Below are 19,420 nucleotides of genomic sequence, written 5' to 3'. Positions count from 1 at the left end.
GTGAGACGCGGAGTCCAGGTGACCTCAGCCTTAGCCTAGTGGTCCAGCGTGGTGACCAAGTCTTGCGGCCTATCCGGGACCAGGAACGTCGTCGACGAAAGGGAGAAGGTTTGTGTGGCGCGCAGTGCATGAGAGAGTGCCTGTGTGAGTGGATATCATCCATGCGAGGGTGATCCGGCGCGCGCGCGACCTTCGCGTCGATACACGCGTGCGAGCGCGAATATTCTAGCGTCGCGGCGAGTCGCAAAGTTGTCGGCGACTTGCGTATTATCATTTTATTATTGTAACTTCACGTTTATTTCGCGACTGATAAATATAACCTTAGTCTTTTTATTTAACGTGAGTTGTTGTCATTTCTAAACCTCGTTCGCTTATTTCCGATCCCTGTTCCTTCCTGCGAATACCGCCGCCTCCGGGGGCGTTATTTAATAGCACTTATTTAACGCAGTTGAGCAGCCGAGCACGCGCCGGGCGGCGCGTAGACCCAGCAAACAGAAGCAGCTAAAACAGCTGCATGCAACGGAGGTGTTTCGCGTGCGGAGAGGAATCCTCCGCCGCATCGAGGGAACGCGATCCAGTCGTTCTACGAGTTATTCGTTGATCGAATTCACACCCCGTTACAATATTTTATTACATTTTATTAAATTTTATTACATATGTTATTTTACCGCCTAATATAGTCAATACATTTTTTTAATTATTAATTTTATAATAAAATGTAACAATGCATAAGAAATTGTAAGAAAAAGTAAAAGAATGTAAGCACAATAAAAAGGTCGCCATTTTCTTATATAATATTACGCCTACAGAGAATTTTTTACATTTTGTTATACTTTTTTACGTATTGTTACATTTGTCGTTTCAAAGAAGAGACCCCCATGAAATCCTGGATCAATGGATTTTTAATTAATCGTAATAAAAAGTAACAAAATGTAATAAAATGTAACAAACTGTAATAAAACGTAAAAAAGGTCCGAAATCCAACAAAAACGTACAAAATGGTACGATTTATTACATTTTCTTTTTATTACACTTTATTACACTTTTTATTTCCACTAGAGTAGAAATAAGAATTTTATAGTTTATGTATACAAATAAAATATGCAGAAAGTTACACTTACACCACTCCATGAACAAGTATGTACCATGAACAAAATGTAAGAGGCTGGTAAGTTATGTAGTAAATATCTTGAAAGTTATTGTAATTGATCAATATATTACTTAAGTTTAAATTACCAATCATTTGACTTAGTTCTCAACTAAACATAATTATTTTTTGTTTTCCGTGTTATAAATAAAATAATATGATTGTAAACTTGACTTTTTTTAATTGATCTCAGTTGTTTTTTAATCTGTAATTTCACTGTAAACAAAATTATTGACATGTATGATGATACGCAAAACATCAAACGCGCCTCACCTTATTACTTTGGTTTAGTTTTTTTTTTAGAATAACTTTTTCCACTCCCTCCTGGCTCCTGGTCCGTCAATAAAAATACACTTATCCTGTTTATAATTTAAACTTTCTAAAACTGCATCATATATATTTTTTTGATAATTGTTAAGGGATGCAATTTTTTTTGTAATTCATTTAGCATATTAGTTTCTTTATACAAAAATGTCGCATTATCAAATTCTACAATGTTCAATGTTATATTATGCAAATTAAAATCACTTAACGTCAAACCGTTTGCTTGCATTACTTTTTCAATTGCATTTAGTGCTATATTTTTCACCTGCACATTCTTTATATTTAAGATGATAAAAATTACTCTTATATTTCTTATATAATTCTCATGCATTAATAGGGTTATGAAAAATACAGATAAAAGCAAACAATTTACATAGTACTGTTGGAAACTATATTTGTATTGCTTGTTGTAAACATTCATCCCACTCTTCATCTTCATTGATAAGGTGTTTTGCTATAGCAGGTTCATAAAATGTAGGATATAAAACTTCGTTAACAGTACGTAAATATTCAAGTAACGTTAGCCATTTAAAATATAAAATTAATAATCCGTCTTTCGGATTTACTTAATACATTCTGCTTAATATTAGTTTATTATACATTTTTTCCTTTTGTTCCATGTTTTTAGTTTTTCGTCAAATGTGTAATGTATTGGTATATCAGAATACAAATAATTTCTTGCACCGATATCAGTTTGATTTAATTTAAAAAATGCGGTTAATGTCGTTTTTATTATTTTATTCTTAATTTTTTCTTCCTTTCCTTTTTCGAAATATAGATATTGTTGATTTTTTTTTTGTGAATAGCTAATCTGTTTATAACATGCGAAATTTCGTGTAAACAATATTCTAATAATCTCTTTAGGAGGACTTAAATATCTTCTATTAAAATATTGATTGATTTCATCACATTTGTATTCGTCTTCTTCCGTACTTAAAGTTCGATTTTTATTGTTATTATCTTCTTCAAAATTGATATCTGCACTATGAATTTCAACAAAAGCACAATCATGACCTTTATTATAGTATTTAAATAAGTATTTAATACATTAAACATTTGAACATACTTCTAAATTAATATGAAAGTTAAACTTTAATAATAAAAAGGGATTATAAGGTATAACAAATCGATTATCAGCTGTTCTTTGAGAATTTTGTTTTCATAATAAATTATAATATCATCATTTCTTCGTTTGTATATTCTATATCCTGTTGCCTAGAAGCTTGTCTCATTATTATAATTTTTTGGAAAATTTTTTGTATATTCTTTAGTTATTTTTATCCATACTAGGAGAATTTATATTTTTTACTTCACGAGGTCCATTAATCATAAACTGTTTTACAATGCTATATAAGCGCGGATAACAATTTTTGTTTGGAATTTCTACATTTATTAAATTATCTACTTTTTTATGAGTATCAAGTTTATGATTTCCATCTATAAATAGTAACATATGCATATGAGGTAGACCTCGTTTTTTAAATTCGATAACGTAAGTATATGCTTACTATATACATATATAATACTTTTTTTTTAAATTCCATCTTTTATAACTAATTCTTTTAATTCTTTTACTTTTTGTTGAAATATTTTAGCCACAATATCTGGTCAATCAATTCGATTTTCATATTTTTGTAAGTTTTCTCTAATTTATTTCCAATCCGAATTACATATATGCCATCGTCAAAAATAGATCAAGCTTTTCATAACGATTAACCAGTGACTTAAGATACGGAATAAATTCATTTCTTACACTCTATAATTATAAAACTGTCAAGTCTATAATTATAAAACTGCAAATTAGTAATATTATTTTTACCAAATTTACACTTCATATTAGGCATCCAGTTATAACCACCATTTTAATATATAAGTGGATATGTCATTGGATTAGTGTGTTTACTTATAAGAGGTATGCTAATCGGTTTATCATGCGTTGAATATATAACAATATCACGTGCGATTGGTGGATAGTCATCTTTCCTAACAAATATCATTGCAACTTCATTACATATAACTTATTATATCTATTTTTATCTAATTCATCATTTCTTGTAATTGACATTATAATATTTTTTGGTTTGCAATTCCTTTTATCAGACTGTTTTAGTTCTTATTTTTCTACCTCATACATCATTTTATAAGCTTTAGCATATGGATTAAATTCTTTTAATAAACTGTCTAATTGACTTCGTAAATCTAATTTTGCATCATGATTACTTTTATTATTTTTACGTTAAGTTGTTGCCATTTCATTATCCAGAGCATTTTATTGACCATATTTTCGTGTATCATTTTCATTTGGATGAATAGCATGAACATTGTGATATACTTTACCACAAATTCTAATAACTTGCGGACCCATACCAGATAATGTGTTGAAATTAGCTCCAAAACTTGCAAACGCTAAAGGAATATTATATGATTGTATATTTTTACGAAAATTAATACTTTTAGCTGAAAATCCTGTAGCCAATAACTTCAATTCTTCTGGGTAACAAGGATTTTCTGGTAAATTTATTTTACCCTTGTGACAACAATTGGAAAATTTATTTCAAATATACTTAAAAGCAAAATGTTTTGCATTGCAATATTTACAAATCTCAGACATAGGACCTAAATAATTGTCTGTAATTAGATTTTCATTGAATTGTATGTTTGCTATTTGGCCTACAATATTTAAAGTTTAAGTAATATTTTTTTGAGTTCTGTTTCTAATATGTTCATTATTTTTTATCAAGTCATAATAAATCCTCCTGAATTATATTAAGCACGATCAATTTTTCTCCAGGCGTTTTGAGGTTGCTCATTTTATTTTGGTTAGGTGTTCATAACCAGAAGTAAACCGGAAGTGACCGGAAGTGAACCGAAAGTAACCCGGAAGTGATCGGAAGTGATCGGAAGTAACCGGAAGTGATCGGAAATGACTGGGGTGACCGAAAAACCACGTAAATATCTGTATGTTATACCTTCAAATGATCTTCTGTACATGTTCCGTCGAACTGGAAGTTATTCCGTGGTGTTCTGAAGACCTAAACAGAAACAAAAAATAAATAGTTAACAACATATGAGTATCCTCCCAGCGTTTGCCAACAATAGATATGTTGCCCAACTCTCACGGCGAGCACGTGCTGGTAAGGTATACTTTTTCGAGAGTCATTCTAGCGCTGCATTCAGACGAATGCTGCAGACGATTTTCGCATTTCCAGCGCTGCATTCAAACAAATGCTGCAGACATTTCCGTATTTCCAGCGCTGCATTCAAACGAAAACTGCAGCTGATCTTTGCATTTCCAGCGCTGCGTTCAAACGAATGCTGCAGCCAATTTTCGCATTTCCAGTGCTGCATTTGAATGAATGCTGCAGCTGATTTTTACAATATCTCTTTATATACAATATTTTTCGTATAAATTTTTGTTTTATGTTTAATTTTAGCATTATTTAGAAGTAGCAATTTTAATTTTTCTCTAATTCTTACCCTAGATAGAGAAACGTATAATTGATCATGACTAAAAACTGGTGATGGTAGATAAACACCAACTTGATTGTATAATTGTCCTTGTCATTGCAAAGCCTAATCTAATTGGAAATCGTTTTTGACGCATATTAAAAGGTACTTCTTCTTTAGATAGTGATAATGTTATTCGTGGAATAACAACTAATTTTCCAATATTTTTCCACTTAGAATTCCGGCTTAAATTGAATATTTTAAGAATCGCTTTACAATTAATCTTGTACCATTACTAACCCTGGTAGCAAATGGCCGATAAGTTCTGGCCCGTTCCCTAGCGACTCGGTAGAAATGAAACCCAGAGTTCGTTGAGAAATATGCGTAGTTTCTACGCTGAATCCCGAGTAGCAGAAGTTCTCTTAATTTTATGCGCATGCGTGTACGGTTCAGGCCAGGCACATGCATACTAGAAGTATTGTATGATTTTCAAAAAGTGCCTATTAAGAGTGAAAACCTAACCCTACACATGCATACTGTCATATATGACAGTATGTACAAGCATGCTGTACTGACTGACTTTGTGTTGTTCAAGTGCAATTACTGTGTAAAAAGTGACATCGATGCTCAAAGTCACCAATGATGAGGTTTGCACAGGTATTTCAAATCTCATCAGTATGCGAGCGCAGTCACTGTCAACCACCAAATCTCTCATAATCATGCTAAATCCATGATATTGAAGTTTGATGTCTGTTCTTTTGCATTAAGACTTGTTAAATTATTTAGAAACAGCCTGCTATCTCAGTTTTCACTTAACAGTCTTGGTTCGGCTTTGCACCCTGAACCCTATGGCTTTGGCGGGAAAAATACAGGTAGGTCTATATATGAAAGTTGAATTCATATCAGCTAGAATGCTAAAAACTGATATGGCAGTCTGTTTCTAAATAATTGAACAAGTCTCAACGCAAAAGAACAGACATCCACCTTTAATATCATGGATTTACCATGATTATGAGAGATTTGGTGGTTGAGAGTAACTGGCTCGCATATTGATGAGATTGAAATACCTGTGCAAACCTCATCATTGGTGACTTTGAGTGCATCGATAACACTTTTGACACAGTACTTGTACTTAAATAATACAAAGTCAGTCAGTACACAATGCTGTACATACTGTCATGTATGAGAGCATGCATGTGTAGGGTAATGTGCACCTTAAAAATCATGTTTCCCCTTTAAAAGACATTGTAGATGAATTTATAGGGTATATAATATATATTCATCAATTTATGAATATTTTCAAACAATGTCAATGAACAGCAGGATCTTTGGTGTGAAAAGTAAGGTTATTTGAACAAATCATAGTGGAGAAAACATTCTACCGAGATTTCTTCCAGAAATCATGCCTGATTTATCGGGGTTTTCATCTAGATTCTACTCTGGAAACCTGCTAGATTTGAAAAATCTCGGTAGTTTCCAGGTACTTTCTCGGGAACGCTGCTACCAGGGAAGATCTTGAATAATATTTAAATTTCTTAATAAGATTACAATAGCACCAACTTTCAATTGTAACTTATGTGGAGGAAATCCATTAGGAGTTAATGAGTTTAACAATTCGTAGGTAACATAACATCTAAGTTTTCTCGATTATCATCTTCTGCTGTATCTATACTTAAATATTCAAAAAAGCATTCTTTCATTATATTTAGAATTTTATGATTAATATCAATTACATCATTATTTTTAAGAGCCAAAATTACTTTATCATTCAATGTTTTATAATTTATTGTTATTTTATTCCCACAAATTTCTTTAATAATGTCTCCTTCTTTGGATATTATATATCGGTCGGAATTTCAATTAACTCATTTTCTTTTTCGTATGAATTACAGTATTTGCCATCGCCTACACTTAACAGCCATTTTCTGAAACTATTATCATTGTTACATATGCGAAGATTTTCAGTTAATGTCATTGGAACAAAATATGGCCATAAACAACTATGTTTGACAGAATTTTTTATAACTTACATTACTACTACCATGACGAACGACAGGTAACGTTTGCCTAAAATCGCCTGATACAACTACGGTTTTACCTTCAAAAATTTCTTTCACATCACATGAATCTTGTAATAGACGATTATCTGCTTCAAAAGCAAATTTGGATGTCATTGATATTTCATCCCATATTATAATTTGTACATTTTTCAATTGTCTGCCATCTTTTGTGTTAGGTTTTATATTACATGTAGCACAGTCAGCTATATTAAGTGGTAATTTAAATGTCGTATGTACAGTTTTTCCATTAGTTAATAAATTTGCTGCAATACCTGTCCAAGCAACACATTAAAATGTTATATTATGCATTTTTAAATAGTCTATTAAAACATCAAGTCAATAACTTTTTCCACTTCCACCTGGTCAATCAATAAAAATGCATCTATGCTGTTTACATTCAAAACTTTGTAAAATCGTATCAAATATATCTTTTTGGATAATAGTTAACGATTCCACCTTTTTTGTAATTCGTTCAGCATTACACTTTCTTGATAAATTGATGTTACATCATTCCAATCATCAATATGCGTAGTTATTTTAGGTAAATCAAAGTCACTTGAGGTAAATCCATTGACTTGTAAAACTTTTTTAATTGCATTCAGTGCCATTGATTCATTATTCTGTTCATATTTAGGATGGTAAAAATGACCTTTGTATTTTTTATATAAAAATAATGTACACAATGCCATAGGAAATTGTATTTGTACTGCTTCTTTTAAATATTTGTCCCATTCTTGATCTTCAGTAACAAGTTGTTTTGCTACAGCAGCTTCAAAAAATGTAGAATACAATACTCCGTCAACAGTACGTAAATCTTCAAATGACGTTGATCCTTTAACATGCAACAATAGTAATATAATAACATATTGTTCTCGATTTTTTGGATTCACTAAATACATTCTGCTTAATATCGGTTTATTAATTTTTTTCTTCTGTTCCATACTTTCAGCTTTTCATCAAATGTGTAGTATATTGGTATATCTGAATATAAATAATTTCGTGCTTCAGGATCTACTTGATTTAATTTAAATAATGCAGTTAACGTAGTTTCGATTCTTTTATTTTTGATTTTCTCTTCTTTTCCTTCTTTAAAATAAACATATTGTTCACCTTTATTGTGAATAGCCGAACGTTTTATAGCATGCGATATTTCATGTAAAGAATATTCTAATAATCTGTGCGTAGCTTCCGGAGGACATAAATATCTTGTATTAAAATACAGATTAATTTCGTTATATTTGTATTCATTATTTTCATTGTTTATGTTTTCATTTTCTATTATCATTTTTTTCTAAAATTAATATCTGCATTACGAATTCCAATGAATGCACAATCATGACCTTTGTAACAATATTTAAACAAATATTTAATGCACTGTACTGTTGAACACACTTCCACATTAATGTGACAGTTGAATTTTAATAACAAGAAAGGATTGTATGGCACGACAAATCGATTATCAGCAATTCTATAGGAATTTTTATTTTTATATTTAATTTGCCTATCATTTCTTCGTTTATATAAAGGATACCCCGTTGCTTAAAAAGTAGTTTTATAAATATAATTTTTTGGAAAATTATTTGTACATTTTTCTATATTTTGATCCATACAAGGAGAATTAATATTTTGTACTCCACAAGACCATGGATCATAAATTGTTTTACAATGCTATATAAATTTGGATAACAATTTTTATTAGGCATTTCAGCATTTATTAAATTATCTACTTCTTCAAGAGTGTCAAGTTTATAATTTTTGTCTAAAAATAATAACATATGCATATGAGAAAGACCTCTTTTTTGAAATTCATAACCATAAGTATGAGCAACACTTTTTCTAAAGATTCCATCTTTGATAACTAATTCTTTAAACTCTTACTCTTTATTCTTCTACTTTTTGTTGAATAACTTTAGCAACCATATCTGGCCTATCAATTGGACTTTTGCATTCTTCTAATTTTTCTACAATTTCTTTCCATTTTGGATTATATGACATTGTTAAAAATAAATCAGGTTTTCAATAACGATTAACAAGTGTCATGAAATCAATATAATTTTTTTTCAACATCTTGGACTTCTAATAAAACTTGATGGTAAAATAAACATTCGACCAATATTCAAATTTTCAGATTCATGTTTTTTATGCAAATAGTCCATTACGACTTTATAATACTCGCTTCTTGAAGTATTTTGATTTTCCAATGAGAAAGGTGCATTTAAGTCTAAACCCCTAGCTTCTGCTTTAATTTGTTTGAAATAATCAATTTTTGTGAATTTGACCGGAAATACTTTGCTTAAATTAAATCACAGAACTGACACTCATGCTCGCATCCACCTTTGATTGAATGATTTTAACTTTTTCAATTGAAAATAGTCACACCTCTTTTTAATAATATTTCCTATGATCTGTTTATTAATTCTTTGTGCTTTTTCACAAACTTATGCTTGTAGTGTATATGTAAATTAGGGCGTACTTCAGATTTGTGGGCAAATGTAACGCTATTTATAATTTGGGAGATAAATGTACGTAAACCTAATGCTTATCAATATTTGTAGGGATCCAGTTGGCGTCTTATCACCAAATTTGGCTGTTTCGAGTGCAGAAAACCAGATTTTCTTCTTTGTGGAACCCGGAGTTCTACACTCTACGTAGCAGCCTCGTCCAGGCCCTGGCTCGACTTCTGGCGATCACTTGCCAGTGCACACTTGTGCTACTTGTCGACCAGATTTTGAGTGTTTTTGGTATTTTTGGAGCACGAGCAAGGTCCTAACGAGCCCACCCCTATGCTTATCAACCAAGTGTATTCGTGCAAAAGAAACTTGTGCAGTGTAATGAGTGTGATTTATTGCAGAGTGACAAAAAAAATTCTAAAAAGAAAATGTGAAATGTGATTTTGAATTTTGTATTTGAAATATTAAATCAGTTGTGCGTGATTACTCAAAATTTAATCAAATGTTAGTGTCTCGAGTGAAATGATTTTGATGTGTATGCATTAAATAATTGTATATTGTGCATTAAGTAAATAAATGAATTTTAACTTTTGTGTGTATGCCTAGTGTGTTAAGTGTCTACAATGTAAATGTGTCTGTGTGTATAAAAGGAGTAATTTTGGCACTACACAATGTCTGGCAGGATACGTCAAACTGCCTGTGCTTTAATTTTGTAAAGAAAATTGATGTGAAAATAGGAATTAATACTGTATTGATTATTGCGACGAAAATGTAAATTTTAAATTTATTTAAAAATTGACTCTTCTACCGAATTGTTGTGATAGTGACCCGCTTAGCGTGTGTTGTATTTTTCTTATTTCCCTTTTTCCCAAGAAAACTCGACAATTCATTAAATAGAATCCACTCTGAAAAATTATTTTAATAGTTCTATGCGTGCCACCCGATATGCACTCGGTTTGAGGTCACAACGTCTTTGTCTCACGCGCGTTTCAAATTTCCTTATGTTTTAAATCTTTCCTAATCTCAATTCTCGTGCATTCCTTTGAAAGTAATTTCTTCTTCTATTTGCGCACTCGTGATCTCTGATTTTTTATTTTCTTCTTTTTTATTTCATTTATGTGTGCGCACTTATATCAATTTTAATTTATGACTCTTTCACTCAATCACACAGAATTTAATACATGAAGAAGCAAACAGTTTTGCTCGACAAAAGCTATAAAAGATCCCGGACGAACCCCAGTTTTGTTAGGGTAATAATAAATTTACCGAAACTAACAAAGTAACGTTGTGTGATTATGCGGATGATAGCTTACTCTCCCATACGGGGGAGATCAGTACTTCGCACTGATTGTCGCTGCGAAGCTGTTTGCGTGATAATAAAACACCAAGGAAAATTAAATTATTAACGAGAACGACTTACTTGTGTTTGTTGACGGGGATGACCCAAAGGTTGACGATCAAAACTCTCAAATCAAATAATCTCTTAGACTCAATTATTTCAAAAATTCCTTTATTTGTTTCTGGAGACTTCAAATAACTTTCAAATGGAATAAGGCACAATTTCGGTAAATGATGATCAAGACGGAAACACAATTAAGACTAAACTCCAACTTAAAGACTCAGAAATATAACTATAAAATCGAACTCTTGAATAGCCTCCTTACTCTTGGATCGCACACACAGGAATCAAAAATCGGGGGAGGCGAAGCTTGAAGAAAGCGTCATGGCTTTCTCCCACGCAGGGTCTTTACTTCTCCTTCGCACTTCAGTTTAGCCGCGCTCTCTTTCTTACTCATTAGGCCTTATGGGCCTAAGTACGGTCAACGGCTAAACTGCAGCGTCGACTGTGCACGCGCGGTTTCAGCCGAGGGAGGAGAAGTTTGTTTTGGTTTAGGGTTACTTGTTGCGCTCGTTAAGCGTCCAAGTTTCTGGATTTTTCCTGCTGTCTTTGTTACATTTAATTTAATATTTCTGAATATTCATCCAGTAACTTCGTCACTTAACAAACAACAAAGGTGAGAGTTGACTGTTCAGGACCAGAAGTCCCATGCTATAAAATAAAACAATAATCAAAATTGGTATCAGAGGTTATTAGGAACAAATTGATTCATGAGTAAGGGTACGACTGACAACAAATTGGTAAAGTCACACTCATTGTTTGAGATTTATGAAAATGAGTAGGAAAAGAAAGTTCTGGTTAAAAGCGCACTTTGAAGTACTCGTGCGAGCCCCTCCCATATAAAAGTTATATACCTAATTATATACCTAATAAAACATATAAAAGTTATATACCTAATACTGAAAAGTTAATCAATCATAAAGAAACACACATAATAGTTAAACACTTTCCTGCAATTAGTTTCAATTTAAAAAGACACTTGATTTTAAAACACTCCAAAGGGGAAATACGAACAAATCGGCCCCATTAATTTTTATACAAAAATTTCTTTTCGAGAAAACGCGTTGAAAGAAAAACATGTAGCTTTATTGTCCAGTAAATGCAATTAAACACCTGATTTCAAATTGTTCATTAGAAATACACATACATACCTTTTTATTTTCACATCACTTATGACAGAGAGAGGAACTTTGAACGTGTCAAGGCTGATTTCACTTGCGAGCACTTAAAGATTCCAAGTAAAAGCACGTACAATAAAAGAAAAAAACAATCATCTGGTCTATTTAGCCTTGTAGCATTGTTGATCACTGCATAGAATCAAAGAAATCCTTGTGTTGACGTTGATCGTGGTCTCAAGTTTTAACAGGTAATTTCACTTTGGCCCCGTGAACAAAATTTATTGTACAGTCTCCACGACCCTACAAGGAGCAAATAAGTTGTAAATATATTGGAGAATCATTTTAATGTATAATTTTCCCACCATTAGAAAGTAGAATTGAAATTGTAGGCGAAAAGCAAGTTTGAAAAAGGAATTCTTATCATATGGTTCAGTAATCGCTTCAGAGAAGGGAAACTTCACACAAATAGACTCAATGAATTATTTTTAACGTGTGTTTTAATTGGCTGTCAATATACGTTAACATCAAAGTCAGAAAATTAACAATTTTAATAATTTTAAACGAAAACTGGCAAATGAACAAAAATCTAAGATAAATAGCATTGTTTATGTCAAAGCCAACCTGTATAACTTATTCAAGCAATATAAAAAGCAAGATTGCAATATTTAAGGAAATGAAGCGTGTGACAATACTCAAAACTTCATACTTGCGTGCATTTTCTTGTGTCGTCGCAGATGAAAAGAGGCCATTGAGAATCTTGCGCCACCCTAGAGCAAGTAAAAAGTTATTTAACACAAAGCAACAAGCTCTAGTGTCATGCAAACGATTTATGTTTGAATAAATTGTCAGAAAAACTTATCTAATTAGTGAGCAGCAACTGGTTGTACTGCTTGGGGTAGAGAGTCCTGGGCCCACACTCATATCTTCACTTTTTGTCGATAAACACCTTCTGAAAATCACTGTCACAAATAAAGGACACACTCGCGAATTTGCAGATTACACGTGCGCACTATTTTCACCGCGATTTAATAACAATAATTGAAGAAGAAATTACGCGATGCGACGCGGGTGAGGTTAGCCATTGCAGCATAGCAGCCGACAGCACGTGTTTGTTCAGAGCCAACGCGGACGCTGTTACATGCGTGCGAGCGTGGTTACCAGGCGCGACTAGGGACTTTACAGTGGTGCGAGACTAGGCGCGAGCAACTGATGCGGTCAAGTCGGAGTAGAGTCAAGAAGCAGGGAGAGCGCGCGGCAGCCATTTTGAGCGGGCGCGAAATTCAAATAGTGAATGCAAAGAATTAGCATTTTAAGGGTTTTATGACAACAATAATTATTATTAATTGAGATAGATTTGAAATCACGTTAATTTAACCTTCTTTTTGCATAAACAAATAAATAATTTTTTTTCTTACTTTAATTATTTCATAAGAGAATTTTGCGTTTTAGGAAGTAACGATTGTTGATTTAGGGTTTTGTTGATTAAACATTTTGTAGATTTAAGAACAATATTAAAATTTCTTTTTGTTTTTGGAATAATACTTCATTATTAATTCGGTTTTCTTCGATCAAGAGGTACTTAATTATTATGACTATTTTAATTATTTTTGATAAACATAATAATAATTGTTTAGAATCCCAGTTTTGTTTTTTTTATCGTGTTCATTTAATTCTTGTTATATCTAACAAAATTAAATAAAACCGAGTGACGCTTCATATACAATCACGTAAGAACTTTGAAATGTTTGTTAAGTTATTGCAACACATTTAATTTCTTTTCTCGCTAATTTTTTCGCTAATGCCAAAATTCGATTATTCTCTACCCAGTTAAGATTTACATTCATTTCTAAATAAATAATTAAATGTCATCGATAATTTTAGAATCTTAGGAATTCTAACTTCTATTAGGCTAATTGATAACGTTTAAGTTTTTTTGGGTACTGGTTTACGGTTTTGAATTTAATTATTAAGATATAGCTATCTGATTTTCCTTTTAGTATAAAAATCAAACAAGTTCTTTTTAGGATAAAGGTTATGATAATTTGAAAGTTTTAAGGTTAAATTTACTTTTGAAACTTTCATTACGATTTGCGTGAATTTTCATCAGAACATTATTTTTACCCCTCTACGAACATTATATATATATATATATATATATATATAATATATATATATATATATATATATATATATATATATATATATATATATATATATATATATATATATATATATATATATATATATAATATATATATATATATATATATATATATATATATATATATATATATATATATATGACCCAATAAGCCTTTTTTCGACATACGAAACCTTCGTAATATTGTTTTGTTGTCTTGGTTCATACATTTTGTATGCTTCCAAGGCACAAATCTTTTAAAAATTTTTCCCTTCAAATTCAAAAGTGAAGCTTTTTGAAAAAGGTGATATTGACGACAAGCGAGAGTGGTGACATAAGCTGGGCAAAATTAATTAAATTTTGAATTAAAATACAATTAATTAAAAATAAATTAAGCAAGAAGAAGAAAATCAAAGTAACCGAAAGCATACTCAAGGTATTATAAGAGTGCAAGAGAATCAATCGACGATACGAGTGATTATCTAGGTTATCTAGAAGGCACACAGTACTTATTCGAGATGACGGGGAACGCCTCAAACAATGATTATTCAGCCAATGGAGGAGCACCAGATGCGAGCATGCTATTAATGAGCACCACGGCAAACAGCTTTGCACTCATGAATTGCATAAGCGGAATTCCAAGTTTTGATGGAAAAAAGAATCTTCGAGACTACATACAAGATTTGAGGAACACCAGCGAGTTGGTCAGTGACCCGATTAAGCTGCAATTCTTACAACACGCTCTACATAAAATAACGGGATCAGCAAAGAAAAGTTTAAACAATAAAACGATAAAAAGTGTAGAAGATTTGATACAACATTTAAAACAGAGATTTGGACCCGGAAGAAATTTCAGTTACTATAATAATAAAATACAGAACGTGAGGATGAGAGAACAAGACACAGTAGGCGATTTTTACGATGAGATAAATGTGCTTCTGAGCAGTGCTAAAAACGCTTTGAAGGAAGAAAAAGGAGAAAGTTTCAAGAACGACATGATGGCACCATTGGAAATACTATAATAATCAGGAGAACTATAATGGGCCACAAAATGGTGACTATTATCGTCGCTACGGAGGATACCGACATGAGAATCGCTATCAAAATAATCAACAGAACTCAAATTACGTGGGGTATGTGAATGACAGAACATACAATGAACCGCCACAAGATGAACCCCAGAATTATTATCCACAAAATAATTATCAAAATCCACAAAATAATTATCGAGGCAACAACTATAGAGGAAGAGGCTACCAAAGCAATTACGGCATCCAAGGTGAACGAGGAGGTTACCATCGTAACTACAATAATGGGCAACAACATCGTAACAATTGGCAAGCTTGGAATAGCAATGGAAACAGGGGAAATCAGCAAATAATCGACCACGAAACTGGGAGATACTACGATGCACCGCAATATCCTGATAAATGACACTAATTGGCGCAATAATCGTCAGCAACATAATGACCAAGCCCAAAGAGGTAATTTAAACTACCAAGAGGCTCGCCACGACCCCAGGATGGCGAGCCAAAGCCAAAATCAGAGTTATCCGAGACAGAACCAAATGCATCCAATGCAGAGTCAGGGGACCAATCAAGCCCAAAGTCATCAGATGCCCAGGAATACGGATCAACAGCATTATCAAGAACAGTTACAAGCATACAACGAGAACAAAAATGCGATCCCAACGGGTCCAGGCAACAATCAGCCGAAGGCACCAGTGATGGCAATCTTGTCGAGGCCAAAGAACTATCAAGAATGTGGTCCACAAACTGTAAAGGATCTCAAAATGTTGATTGGGAGGACGACAAGGCCACATCAGTAAGGATAAGAATACCAGTTGGAACCACTAAACCATGGGTGGAATTCGTGATTGACAATGGAGCCACAGTAAACTTAATTAAAGCAAGTGTATTGGATGATGACATGCCCATCTGTACTGCTGACGCTAGAGAGTTAGGCGGAATCACAAACCAAACTGTGAAGATGTACACATCAATATACCTAGACATCAAAGGCACCCTAGTGAAATTTCAAATAGTATCGGACGACTTCCCAATTCCATTTGATGGGATGTTAGGACGAAACTACCTAAAGAAAGAAGCTGTAATATTTTATTACAATAATGCGCTAATAATAAGCGGAGATGTAATGCACCCCATACCATTTATTGGACATGAAGAGGAACATAATCCGAGAAATATTAAAAGAGGATATAAGTGTAAACAAACAAATGAAGTGCTAAAAGTAGAATCTGCTCAAAGGGAGAAAAGTGAGCCTATGAAACAAGATGATGAAAATATAACCGATCAAATTGGAGGTACAGTAAAGCACATAATCAAAGCCAGAACCCGACAAGTGATCCAAATCAATCTGATAAAAACCGAACTAAAAGAAGGATACATACCGAGAATAGATGTGGGAAACAAACATCTATTTCTAGGAGAAGGTGTAGTAACCAATATAAATAATACTTGCAAAATGATGGCCATCAATACGAGTGAGGAAGATGTCATCATAGAAGTGGATCCAAAAGAACTTATAGCATTTGGCACAGGACCAGATTTCCTGCAAGAAACTGACAGTGAGTTTAATGACGACATGATTGTGAACCAAATAAAGAGACTAGAAAGAGTAAAAGAAGCAATCAGGAGAGATCATTTAAATCGAGAAGAATTGGACATAGTCGATCGGATTATCGAAGACTACCTAGACCGATTTCTACTTGCAGGAGACAAACTTCCATGCACGGATATGATTGAACACCATATACATGTAGAAAACGATGTACCCATCAACACCAAGCAGTATAGGCATCCTCCGCAGCACAAGCAAGTTGTAAGGGACAGCGTAGAAAAGAAACTAAGAGACAAAATTATAAGAGAATCCAATTCACCTTGTAACTCACCAATATGGATCGTATCAAAGAAACCCGACAGTCATGGAAATGATGGCGGATGGTGATTGATGTTAGAGAATTAAATAAGAAAACAATTAGAGACGCATACCCGTCTGCTTTCACGACAATTAATGGACATTATGAGTACACCAGAATGCCAGAAGGTCTGAAAAATGCCACAGCGACCTTCCAAAGACTAATGGAAAAGGTACTGAGAGGACTTCAGAACATTGAAATGCTTGTATATTTAGACGACATCATTGTTTATAGCAAGGATCTGCAAGAACATGAAAGCAGAATTCGCAACCTCATGCAAAGACTAAGAGAAGCGAAATTAGTTCTACAACCCGACAAAATTGAATTCTTCAGAAAAGAAGTGGGCTTCTTAGGACACATAATCAGTGCCAGAGGCGTGGAACCAAACCCAGAGAAAGTTGCAGCCATAGCTAAATTAGCTATACCCAAAAACGCGAAGAACATAAGAGAAGTACTTGGATTGTTTGGCTATTATCGAAAGTACATTAAAGATTTTGCCAAAATTGCAAAACCGCTGAATGACTTATTGAAAAAGAATGCGAAATTTGAGTGGACCGAAAAGTGCGAAGAAAGTTTTGAAAAACTAAAGCAGTGTCTCATGGAAGAACCTATACTACAATTTCCTGACTTCAATAAAGAATTCACTCTGAGCACTGATGCATCAGACTACGCCATCGGAGCAGTCTTGAGCCAAGAAAAGGACGGATTCGATCACCCAGTCCAGTATCTATTGAGGGCACTAAACAAAGCTGAAAGGAATTATTCCACAACGGAAAAAGAATGCTTAGCGGTACTATATGCTCTACATCAGTTTAGACCATACTTATTGTGCCGTAAATTTACACTGGTGTCCGACCATGAACCTTTAAATTGGATGCATAGCAGAAAAGACCCTGGACAAAGGCTCATGAGGTGGATGTTCAGGTTCACGGGTTACGAATACACATTTAAATACAAACCTGGAAAATTAAATAAGAATACTGATGCTTTGTCAAGAAATCCTCCAGAAATTATTGAAAAGGAAATTAACGAAAATTTGCCAAGAATCAAAATAATGGTAATTGACGAGAAAACAGAGGAGGATCAAAATAAAACTAAAGCCAAAGCACCTACGCAGAAGACCGGTTTTCGCAGCAGAGCTCAATCAGCATCCGAAAAGACCACTGCACCCCGACCCAGAGACAGACCCATAGGGGCTAAAACAAATAAAGAACCACCTAAACTAGATCATAGCGTGATAGCACAGAGAACGCGAGCGAAACGCACACAAATACCGAGTCCAGTAGGACAATATATTAAACAAGGAAGTACAACCAAAACATTCAAAACCATCGGTCCAAAGAAACCCGTACAAGCAGAAGCGTTAACCAAGGTTGAAGAATCAACAACAGAAATGACCTCTATCAAGCCCAGAGAGTTGCCAGAAAGTTCATCCAACATAGATTCAGGCACTTCTATGACAGTGAACCCGTCTAGAAGGTCATGGCTATCGTCCACAGCCAACGAAGACAGCGACTTAGATAAACCACCATTGCAAGACCCCAGATACAGTGGATTACGAGTGGAAGACACAGAAATATCAGAGGATAAAAAGCAAGAAATACCAGAAGATGAAACATTCTCTTCAAAAGACAACCAAGACAAGACTATAAGTAATATAGCCATTGAATTGAGCGCAGTAGAAGGATCTCAAACTGGAGAAACCACTGACGAAGACTCTATAGAAAACCTGTCCATAAAAACCACTCTGACAACACAAGAAGTGGAAGAGGCTAGTAGAAAATTTTAAGAGAGTTTGAAAAGATATGAAATGGATAAAAGAATGGATACCAACGAATCAGGGACTGAAATAGCCATACAATTAAAATTATCCTCACATTTCTCAGACGATGACAATGTGTCAGAAGACGTGCGTGAATCCCTGTACCTGTCGGATCCAAGATTCTAAAATGAGACTGACGTGGACAACGTGTGGAGAAAAGGTGTTCAAAATCTAGTAAAACGAGCACGGGAAAAGTTACAAGAGACACCAGGCCAAGAAGATACGGGAGCTGAATCAGATGTCGACAGTGTCACAAATATTATACCACCACCAATAAGAAAAACCTTATCTGTCACTACTATCACAAGCGATAGTCCCACAGCCAACAGTACACCCCGAAACAAACTCAAGAACAAAAGAAAACTAGGAGTGCTGAGCGAGATAGAAGACGAAGAAGGCTCAATCATAGACATAAGGTTTTCCAAACCACCGGAACCAACAATGCCATTCCTTATACCTACACCACCGGACTTGGAACCACTAAATAAAAGTCGTGGTTCCCACCAACATCATGAGGAATCTGACATTGCTTTAACCCATATAACAGCAAGAGTGATACGAGCTCCTCACAACAT

At 33.7% G+C, this 19,420-nt stretch overlaps 1 protein-coding gene across 3 annotated transcripts in view; it reads right to left on the bottom strand.

Annotated features, from left to right (window-relative positions):
* Positions 1 to 19,420, bottom strand: part of LOC107980680 (glutamate receptor ionotropic, kainate 2) — a 602,400-nt gene that overhangs the window by 15,502 nt on the left and 567,478 nt on the right. The window contains exon 11 of one of the 3 annotated variants that reach the window (XR_004227195.2): positions 11,979 to 12,245. The exons of the other annotated variants lie outside the window; for them this stretch is intronic. The gene's annotated coding sequence lies outside the window, so the exon portion shown is untranslated. The remainder of the gene's footprint in view (positions 1 to 11,978; positions 12,246 to 19,420) is intronic. 3 annotated transcript variants of the gene reach the window in all.

The sequence above is a fragment of the Nasonia vitripennis genome (assembly GCF_009193385.2).
Source record: "Nasonia vitripennis strain AsymCx chromosome 3 unlocalized genomic scaffold, Nvit_psr_1.1 chr3_random0012, whole genome shotgun sequence".
In the NCBI taxonomy this organism is placed as follows: domain Eukaryota; kingdom Metazoa; phylum Arthropoda; class Insecta; order Hymenoptera; family Pteromalidae; genus Nasonia; species Nasonia vitripennis.
This window is presented reverse-complemented; position numbering and strand designations above follow the sequence as displayed.